Genomic DNA, 12604 nt, shown 5'->3' with positions numbered 1-12604 from the left:
TAATGTTAATAGTTATAACGAACTAACGGAATGTGACTGGAGAGTAATAATGTTAAAGTTATAACGAACTAACGGAATGTGACTGGAGAGTAATAATGTTAATAGTTATAACGAACTAACGGAATGTGACTGGAGAGTAATAATGTTAATAGTTATAACGAACTAACGGAATGTGACTGGAGAGTAATAATGTTAATAGTTATAACGAACTAACGGAATGTGACGGAGAGTAATGTTAATGTTATAACGAACTGGAATGTGAGTAATAATGTTAATAGTTATAACGAACTAACGGAATGTGACTGGAGAGTAATAATGTTAATAGTTATAACGAACTAACGGAATGTGACTGGAGAGTAATAATGTTAATAGTTATAACGAACTAACGGAATGTGACTGGAGAGTAATAATGTTAATAGTTATAACGAACTAACGGAATGTGACTGGAGAGTAATAATGTTAATAGTTATAACGAACTAACGGAATGTGACTGGAGAGTAATAATGTTAATAGTTATAAACGAACTAACGGAATGTGACTGGAGAGTAATAATGTTAATAGTTATAACGAACTAACGGAATGTGACTGGAGAGTAATAATGTTAATAGTTATAACGAACTAACGGAATGTGACTGGAGAGTAATAATGTTAATAGTTATAACGAACTAACGGAATGTGACTGGAGAGTAATAATGTTAATAGTTATAACGAACTAACGGAATGTGACTGGAGAGTAATAATGTTAATTGTTATAACGAACTAACGGAATGTGACTGGAGAGTAATAATGTTAATAGTTATAACGAACTAACGGAATGTGACTGGAGAGTAATAATGTTAATAGTTATAACGAACTAACGGAATGTGACTGGAGAGTAATAATGTTAATAGTTATAACGAACTAACGGAATGTGACTGGAGAGTAATAATGTTAATAGTTATAACGAACTAACGGAATGTGACTGGAGAGTAATAATGTTAATAGTTATAACGAACTAACGGAATGTGACTGGAGAGTAATAATGTTAATAGTTATAACGAACTAACGGAATGTGACTGGATGACTGGAGAGTAATAATGTTAATAGTTATAACGAACTAACGGAATGTGACTGGAGAGTAATAATGTTAATAGTTATAACGAACTAACGGAATGTGACTGGAGAGTAATAATGTTAATAGTTATAACGAACTAACGGAATGTGACTGGAGAGTAATAATGTTAATAGTTATAACGAACTAACGGAATGTGACTGGAGAGTAATAATGTTAATAGTTATAACGAACTAACGGAATGTGACTGGAGAGTAATAATGTTAATAGTTATAACGAACTAACGGAATGTGACTGGAGAGTAATAATGTTAATAGTTATAACGAACTAACGGAATGTGACTGGAGAGTAATAATGTTAATAGTTATAACGAACTAACGGAATGTGACTGGAGAGTAATAATGTTAATAGTTATAACGAACTAACGGAATGTGACTGGAGAGTAATAATGTTAATAGTTATAACGAACTAACGGAATGTGACTGGAGAGTAATAATGTTAATAGTTATAACGAACTAACGGAATGTGACTGGAGAGTAATAATGTTAATAGTTATAACGAACTAACGGAATGTGACTGGAGAGTAATAATGTTAATAGTTATAACGAACTAACGGAATGTGACTGGAGAGTAATAATGTTAATAGTTATAACGAACTAACGGAATGTGACTGGAGAGTAATAATGTTAATAGTTATAACGAACTAACGGAATGTGACTGGAGAGTAATAATGTTAATAGTTATAACGAACTAACGGAATGTGACTGGAGAGTAATAATATTAATAGTTATAACGAACTAACGGAATGTGACTGGAGAGTAATAATGTTAATTATTATAACGAACTAACGGAATGTGACTGGAATGTGAGTAGAGTAATAATGTTAATAGTTATAACGAACTAACGGAATGTGACTGGAGAGTAATAATGTTAATAGTTATAACGAACTAACGGAATGTGACTGGAGAGTAATAATGTTAATAGTTATAACGAACTAACGGAATGTGACTGGAGAGTAATAATGTTAATAGTTATAACGAACTAACGGAATGTGACTGGAGAGTAATAATGTTAATAGTTATAACGAACTAACGGAATGTGACTGGAGAGTAATAATGTTAATAGTTATAACGAACTAACGGAATGTGACTGGAGAGTAATAATGTTAATAGTTATAACGAACTAACGGAATGTGACTGGAGAGTAATAATGTTAATAGTTATAACGAACTAACGGAATGTGACTGGAGAGTAATAATGTTAATGTTATAACGAACTAACGGAATGTGACTGGAGAGTAATAATGTTAATAGTTATAACGAACTAACGGAATGTGACTGGAGAGTAATAATGTTAATAGTTATAACGAACTAACGGAATGTGACTGGAGAGTAATAATGTTAATAGTTATAACGAACTAACGGAATGTGACTGGAGAGTAATAATGTTAATAGTTATAACGAACTAACGGAATGTGACTGGAGAGTAATAATGTTAATAGTTATAACGAACTAACGGAATGTGACTGGAGAGTAATAATGTTAATAGTTATAACGAACTAACGGAATGTGACTGGAGAGTAATAATGTTAATAGTTATAACGAACTAACGGAATGTGACTGGAGAGTAATAATGTTAATAGTTATAACGAACTACGGAATGTGAATGGAGAGTAATAATGTTAATAGTTATAACGAACTAACGGAATGTGACTGGAGAGTAATAATGTTAATAGTTATAACGAACTAACGGAATGTGACTGAGAGTAGTAATAATAATGTTAATAGTTATAAACGAACTAACGGAATGTGACTGGAGAGTAATAATGTTAATTGTTATAACGAACTAACGGAATGTGACTGGAGAGTAATAATGTTAATAGTTATAACGAACTAACGGAATGTGACTGGAGAGTAATAATGTTAATAGTTATAACGAACTAACGGAATGTGACTGGAGAGTAATAATGTTAATAGTTATAACGAACTAACGGAATGTGACTGGAGAGTAATAATGTTAATAGTTATAACGAACTAACGGAATGTGACTGGAGAGTAATAATGTTAATAGTTATAACGAACTAACGGAATGTGACTGGAGAGTAATAATGTTAATAGTTTATAACGAACTAACGGAATGTGACTGGAGAGTAATAATGTTAATAGTTATAACGAACTAACGGAATGTGACTGGAGAGTAATAATGTTAATAGTTATAACGAACTAACGGAATGTGACTGGAGAGTAATAATGTTAATTGTTATAACGAACTAACGGAATGTGACTGGAGAGTAATAATGTTAATAGTTATAACGAACTAACGGAATGTGACTGGAGAGTAATAATGTTAATAGTTATAACGAACTAACGGAATGTGACTGGAGAGTAATAATGTTAATAGTTATAACGAACTAACGGAATGTGACTGGAGAGTAATAATGTTAATAGTTATAACGAACTAACGGAATGTGACTGGAGAGTAATAATGTTAATAGTTATAACGAACTAACGGAATGTGACTGGAGAGTAATAATGTTAATAGTTATAACGAACTAACGGAATGTGACTGGAGAGTAATAATGTTAATAGTTATAACGAACTAACGGAATGTGACTGGAGAGTAATAATGTTAATAGTTATAACGAACTAACGGAATGTGACTGGAGAGTAATAATGTTAATTGTTATAACGAACTAACGGAATGTGACTGAGATAAGTAATGTTAACAACTACGGAATGTGACTGGAGAGTAATAATGTTAATAGTTATAACGAACTAACGGAATGTGACTGGAGAGTAATAATGTTAATAGTTATAACGAACTAACGGAATGTGACTGGAGAGTAATAATGTTAATAGTTATAACGAACTAACGGAATGTGACTGGAGAGTAATAATGTTAATAGTTATAACGAACTAACGGAATGTGACTGGAGAGTAATAATGTTAATAGTTATAACGAACTAACGGAATGTGACTGGAGAGTAATAATGTTAATAGTTATAACGAACTAACGGAATGTGACTGGAGAGTAATAATGTTAATAGTTATAACGAACTAACGGAATGTGACTGGAGAGTAATAATGTTAATAGTTATAACGAACTAACGGAATGTGACTGGAGAGTAATAATGTTAATAGTTATAACGAACTAACGGAATGTGACTGGAGAGTAATAATGTTAATAGTTATAACGAACTAACGGAATGTGACTGGAGAGTAATAATGTTAATAGTTATAACGAACTAACGGAATGTGACTGGAGAGTAATAATGTTAATAGTTATAACGAACTAACGGAATGTGACTGGAGAGTAATAATGTTAATAGTTATAACGAACTAACGGAATGTGACTGGAGAGTAATAATGTTAATAGTTATAACGAACTAACGGAATGTGACTGGAGAGTAATAATGTTAATAGTTATAACGAACTAACGGAATGTGACTGGAGAGTAATAATGTTAATAGTTATAACGAACAAACGGAATGTGACTGGAGAGTAATAATGTTAATAGTTATAACGAACTAACGGAATGTGACTGGAGAGTAATAATGTTAATAGTTATAACGAACTAACGGAATGTGACTGGAGAGTAATAATGTTAATTGTTATAACGAACTAACGGAATGTGACTGGAGAGTAATAATGTTAATAGTTATAACGAACTAACGGAATGTGACTGGAGAGTAATAATGTTAATAGTTATAACGAACTAACGGAATGTGACTGGAGAGTAATAATGTTAATGTTATAACGAACTAACGGAATGTGACTGGAGAGTAATAATTTAATAGTTATAACGAACTAACGGAATGTGACTGGAGAGTAATAATGTTAATAGTTATAACGAACTAACGGAATGTGACTGGAGAGTAATAATGTTAATAGTTATAACGAACTAACGGAATGTGACTGGAGAGTAATAATGTTAATAGTTATAACGAACTAACGGAATGTGACTGGAGAGTAATAATGTTAATAGTTATAACGAACTAACGGAATGTGACTGGAGAGTAATAATGTTAATAGTTATAACGAACTAACGGAATGTGACTGGAGAGTAATAATGTTAATAGTTATAACGAACTAACGGAATGTGACTGGAGAGTAATAATGTTAATAGTTATAACGAACTAAACGGAATGTGACTGGAGAGTAATAATGTTAATAGTTATAACGAACTAACGGAATGTGACTGGAGAGTAATAATGTTAATAGTTATAACGAACTAACGGAATGTGACTGGAGAGTAATAATGTTAATAGTTATAACGAACTAACGGAATGTGACTGGAGAGTAATAATGTTAATAGTTATAACGAACTAACGGAATGTGACTGGAGAGTAATAATGTTAATAGTTATAACGAACTAACGGAATGTGACTGGAGAGTAATAATGTTAATAGTTATAACGAACTAACGGAATGTGACTGGAGAGTAATAATGTTAATAGTTATAACGAACTAACGGAATGTGACTGGAGAGTAATAATGTTAATAGTTATAACGAACTAACGGAATGTGACTGGAGAGTAATAATGTTAATTGTTATAACGAACTAACGGAATGTGACTGGAGAGTAATAATGTTAATAGTTATAACGAACTAACGGAATGTGACTGGAGAGTAATAATGTTAATTGTTATAACGAACTAACGGAATGTGACTGGAGAGTAATAATGTTAATAGTTATAACGAACTAACGGAATGTGACTGGAGAGTAATAATGTTAATAGTTATAACGAACTAACGGAATGTGACTGGAGAGTAATAATGTTAATAGTTATAACGAACTAACGGAATGTGACTGGAGAGTAATAATGTTAATTATTATAACGAACTAACGGAATGTGACTGGAGAGTAATAATGTTAATAGTTATAACGAACTAACGGAATGTGACTGGAGAGTAATAATGTTAATAGTTATAACGAACTAACGGAATGTGACTGGAGAGTAATAATGTTAATAGTTATAACGAACTAACGGAATGTGACTGGAGAGTAATAATGTTAATTGTTATAACGAACAAACGGAATGTTACTGGAGAGTAATAATGTTAATAGTTATAACGAACTAACGGAATGTGACTGGAGAGTAATAATGTTAATAGTTATAACGAACTAACGGAATGTGACTGGAGAGTAATAATGTTAATTGTTATAACGAACTAACGGAATGTGACTGGAGAGTAATAATGTTAATAGTTATAACGAACTAACGGAATGTGACTGGAGAGTAATAATGTTAATAGTTATAACGAACTAACGGAATGTGACTGGAGAGTAATAATGTTAATTGTTATAACGAACTAACGGAATGTGACTGGAGAGTAATAATGTTAATAGTTATAACGAACTAACGGAATGTGACTGGAGAGTAATAATGTTAATAGTTATAACGAACTAACGGAATGTGACTGGAGAGTAATAATGTTAATAGTTATAACGAACTAACGGAATGTGACTGGAGAGTAATAATGTTAATAGTTATAACGAACTAACGGAATGTGACTGGAGAGTAATAATGTTAATAGTTATAACGAACTAACGGAATGTGACTGGAGAGTAATAATGTTAATTGTTATAACGAACTAACGGAATGTGACTGGAGAGTAATAATGTTAATAGTTATAACGAACTAACGGAATGTGACTGGAGAGTAATAATGTTAATAGTTATAACGAACTAACGGAATGTGACTGGAGAGTAATAATGTTAATTAGTTATAACGAACTAACGGAATGTGACTGGAGAGTAATAATGTTAATAGTTATAACGAACTAACGGAATGTGACTGGAGAGTAATAATGTTAATAGTTATAACGAACTAACGGAATGTGACTGGAGAGTAATAATGTTAATAGTTATAACGAACTAACGGAATGTGACTGGAGAGTAATAATGTTAATAGTTATAACGAACTAACGGAATGTGACTGGAGAGTAATAATGTTAATAGTTATAACGAACTAACGGAATGTGACTGGAGAGTAATAATGTTAATAGTTATAACGAACTAACGGAATGTGACTGGAGAGTAATAATGTTAATAGTTATAACGAACTAACGGAATGTGACTGGAGAGTAATAATGTTAATAGTTATAACGAACTAACGGAATGTGACTGGAGAGTAATAATGTTAATTGTTATAACGAACTAACGGAATGTGACTGGAGAGTAATAATGTTAATAGTTATAACGAACTAACGGAATGTGACTGGAGAGTAATAATGTTAATAGTTATAACGAACTAACGGAATGTGACTGGAGAGTAATAATGTTAATAGTTATAACGAACTAACGGAATGTGACTGGAGAGTAATAATGTTAATAGTTATAACGAACTAACGGAATGTGACTGGAGAGTAATAATGTTAATAGTTATAACGAACTAACGGAATGTGACTGGAGAGTAATAAATGTTAATAGTTATAACGAACTAACGGAATGTGACTGGAGAGTAATAATGTTAATAGTTATAACGAACTAACGGAATGTGACTGGAGAGTAATAATGTTAATTGTTATAACGAACTAACGGAATGTGACTGGAGAGTAATAATGTTAATTGTTATAACGAACAAACGGAATGTGACTGGAGAGTAATAATGTTAATTGTTATAACGAACTAACGGAATGTGACTGGAGAGTAATAATGTTAATAGTTATAACGAACTAACGGAATGTGACTGGAGAGTAATAATGTTAATAGTTATAACGAACTAACGGAATGTGACTGGAGAGTAATAATGTTAATAGTTATAACGAACTAACGGAATGTGACTGGAGAGTAATAATGTTAATAGTTATAACGAACTAACGGAATGTGACTGGAGAGTAATAATGTTAATAGTTATAACGAACTAACGGAATGTGACTGGAGAGTAATAATGTTAATAGTTATAACGAACTAACGGAATGTGACTGGAGAGTAATAATGTTAATTGTTATAACGAACTAACGGAATGTGACTGGAGAGTAATAATGTTAATAGTTATAACGAACTAACGGAATGTGACTGGAGAGTAATAATGTTAATAGTTATAACGAACTAACGGAATGTGACTGGAGAGTAATAATGTTAATGTTAATAAAACGATGTGATGGAGAGTAATAATGTTATATGTTATAACGAACTAACGGAATGTGACTGGAGAGTAATAATGTTAATAGTTATAACGAACTAACGGAATGTGACTGGAGAGTAATAATGTTAATAGTTATAACGAACTAACGGAATGTGACTGGAGAGTAATAATGTTAATAGTTATAACGAACTAACGGAATGTGACTGGAGAGTAATAATGTTAATAGTTATAACGAACTAACGGAATGTGACTGGAGAGTAATAATGTTAATAGTTATAACGAACTAACGGAATGTGACTGGAGAGTAATAATGTTAATAGTTATAACGAACTAACGGAATGTGACTGGAGAGTAATAATGTTAATTGTTATAACGAACTAACGGAATGTGACTGGAGAGTAATAATGTTAATAGTTATAACGAACTAACGGAATGTGACTGGAGAGTAATAATGTTAATAGTTATAACGAACTAACGGAATGTGACTGGAGAGTAATAATGTTAATAGTTATAACGAACTAACGGAATGTGACTGGAGAGTAATAATGTTAATAGTTATAACGAACTAACGGAATGTGACTGGAGAGTAATAATGTTAATAGTTATAACGAACTAACGGAATGTGACTGGAGAGTAATAATGTTAATAGTTATAACGAACTAACGGAATGTGACTGGAGAGTAATAATGTTAATAGTTATAACGAACTAACGGAATGTGACTGGAGAGTAATAATGTTAATAGTTATAACGAACTAACGGAATGTGACTGGAGAGTAATAATGTTAATAGTTATAACGAACTAACGGAATGTGACTGGAGAGTAATAATGTTAATAGTTATAACGAACTAACGGAATGTGACTGGAGAGTAATAATGTTAATAGTTATAACGAACTAACGGAATGTGACTGGAGAGTAATAATGTTAATTGTTATAACGAACTAACGGAATGTGACTGGAGAGTAATAATGTTAATAGTTATAACGAACTAACGGAATGTGACTGGAGAGTAATAATGTTAATTGTTATAACGAACTAACGGAATGTGACTGGAGAGTAATAATGTTAATTGTTATAACGAACTAACGGAATGTGACTGGAGAGTAATAATGTTAATAGTTATAACGAACTAACGGAATGTGACTGGAGAGTAATAATGTTAATAGTTATAACGAACTAACGGAATGTGACTGGAGAGTAATAATGTTAATAGTTATAACGAACTAACGGAATGTGACTGGAGAGTAATAATGTTAATAGTTATAACGAACTAACGGAATGTGACTGGAGAGTAATAATGTTAATAGTTATAACGAACTAACGGAATGTGACTGGAGAGTAATAATGTTAATAGTTATAACGAACTAACGGAATGTGACTGGAGAGTAATAATGTTAATAGTTATAACGAACTAACGGAATGTGACTGGAGAGTAATAATGTTAATAGTTATAACGAACTAACGGAATGTGACTGGAGAGTAATAATGTTAATAGTTATAACGAACTAACGGAATGTGACTGGAGAGTAATAATGTTAATAGTTATAACGAACTAACGGAATGTGACTGGAGAGTAATAATGTTAATTGTTATAACGAACTAACGGAATGTGACTGGAGAGTAATAATGTTAATAGTTATAACGAACTAACGGAATGTGACTGGAGAGTAATAATGTTAATAGTTATAACGAACTAACGGAATGTGACTGGAGAGTAATAATGTTAATAGTTATAACGAACTAACGGAATGTGACTGGAGAGTAATAATGTTAATAGTTATAACGAACTAACGGAATGTGACTGGAGAGTAATAATGTTAATAGTTATAACGAACTAACGGAATGTGACTGGAGAGTAATAATGTTAATAGTTATAACGAACTAACGGAATGTGACTGGAGAGTAATAATGTTAATAGTTATAACGAACTAACGGAATGTGACTGGAGAGTAATAATGTTAATAGTTATAACGAACTAACGGAATGTGACTGGAGAGTAATAATGTTAATAGTTATAACGAACTAACGGAATGTGACTGGAGAGTAATAATGTTAATAGTTATAACGAACTAACGGAATGTGACTGGAGAGTAATAATGTTAATAGTTATAACGAACTAACGGAATGTGACTGGAGAGTAATAATGTTAATAGTTATATAACGAACTAACGGAATGTGACTGGAGAGTAATAATGTTAATAGTTATAACGAACTAACGGAATGTGACTGGAGAGTAATAATGTTAATAGTTATAACGAACTAACGGAATGTGACTGGAGAGTAATAATGTTAATAGTTATAACGAACTAACGGAATGTGACTGGAGAGTAATAATGTTAATAGTTATAACGAACTAACGGAATGTGACTGGAGAGTAATAATGTTAATAGTTATAACGAACTAACGGAATGTGACTGGAGAGTAATAATGTTAATAGTTATAACGAACTAACGGAATGTGACTGGAGAGTAATAATGTTAATAGTTATAACGAACTAACGGAATGTGACTGGAGAGTAATAATGTTAATAGTTATAACGAACTAACGGAATGTGACTGGAAGTAATAATGTTAATGTTATAACGAACTAACGGAATGTGACTGGAGGTAATAATGTTAATAGTTATAACGAACTAACGGAATGTGACTGGAGAGTAATAATGTTAATAGTTATAACGAACTAACGGAATGTGACTGGAGAGTAATAATGTTAATAGTTATAACGAACTAACGGAATGTGACTGGAGAGTAATAATGTTAATAGTTATAACGAACTAACGGAATGTGACTGGAGAGTAATAATGTTAATAGTTATAACGAACTAACGGAATGTGACTGGAGAGTAATAATGTTAATAGTTATAACGAACTAACGGAATGTGACTGGAGAGTAATAATGTTAATAGTTATAACGAACTAACGGAATGTGACTGGAGAGTAATAATGTTAATAGTTATAACGAACTAACGGAATGTGACTGGAGAGTAATAATGTTAATTGTTATAACGAACTAACGGAATGTGACTGGAGAGTAATAATGTTAATAGTTATAACGAACTAACGGAATGTGACTGGAGAGTAATAATGTTAATAGTTATAACGAACTAACGGAATGTGGCTGGAGAGTAATAATGTTAATAGTTATAACGAACTAACGGAATGTGACTGGAGAGTAATAATGTTAATAGTTATAACGAACTAACGGAATGTGACTGGAGAGTAATAATGTTAATAGTTATAACGAACTAACGGAATGTGACTGGAGAGTAATAATGTTAATAGTTATAACGAACTAACGGAATGTGACTGGAGAGTAATAATGTTAATAGTTATAACGAACTAACGGAATGTGACTGGAGAGTAATAATGTTAATAGTTATAACGAACAAACGGAATGTGACTGGAGAGTAATAATGTTAATAGTTATAACGAAACAAACGGAATGTGACTGGAGAGTAATAATGTTAATAGTTATAACGAACTAACGGAATGTGACTGGAGAGTAATAATGTTAATTATTATAACGAACTAACGGAATGTGACTGGAGAGTAATAATGTTAATTGTTATAAGGAACTAATGGAATGTGACTGGAGAGTAATAATGTTAATAGTTATAACGAACTAACGGAATGTGACTGGAGAGTAATAATGTTAATAGTTATAACGAACTAACGGAATGTGACTGGAGAGTAATAATGTTAATAGTTATAACGAACTAACGGAATGTGACTGGAGAGTAATAATGTTAATAGTTATAACGAACTAACAGAATGTGACTGGTTTGATGTTTACTATATCAGTTGAGTTGTCATTATTTCTAATGATGAATTAATGAGAAATTACTGTCTAGATCCATAAACAGTGGCCTTATATTTCTGGAAACATTGTTTTTGATATTATCTTAAAGGATCTAGATTGTTATGCATACTCTTGGTGCAATATGTGATATTGTAGTCTCTTTATATTGGTGCTAATATATATTTTGTATGCATTTGTAGACCGCTTGCTTAGGTTCTTTAGAAAGATTATTTTTTTATAAAAATGACGATTATATCGTAAACGTATCTAATGCATTTAATCTGATGTTGTTGAGCTAGTATTGCAAGTAAAGCAAACTGTGCAATATGATTATATTGTAAGTAAATAAAAGGGATATAACTCCGATGTCGTTGTATATCTAAGCTCATTTTAGATCAGGCAAATTTACAAGTTACTTAAAGATGCTCCACCGCCGACAGAGCATAAATGATATTCATCATTTGAAAAATAATTGGTGTTTAATCGTGTATATGTATGCCTAATCGACACAAAAAGTAACATAAAATAATTTATTTCGCCTTTGGTGCACGCGCAATCATTACTCCATTCTATATAAGATATAGTGCCATGGAATTTTTTCGGGATGCAATTAATTATTTTTCATATTTTTAACTTGAAGTAAAATTAGAAGCTCAAACTTTTCAATG

The sequence above is a fragment of the Argopecten irradians genome, chromosome 2 (genome assembly GCF_041381155.1).
Source record: "Argopecten irradians isolate NY chromosome 2, Ai_NY, whole genome shotgun sequence".
Classification (NCBI taxonomy): Eukaryota; Metazoa; Mollusca; class Bivalvia; order Pectinida; family Pectinidae; genus Argopecten; species Argopecten irradians.
The sequence above is the reverse complement of the archived record's forward strand: the minus strand, read 5'-3'. Positions refer to the sequence as shown.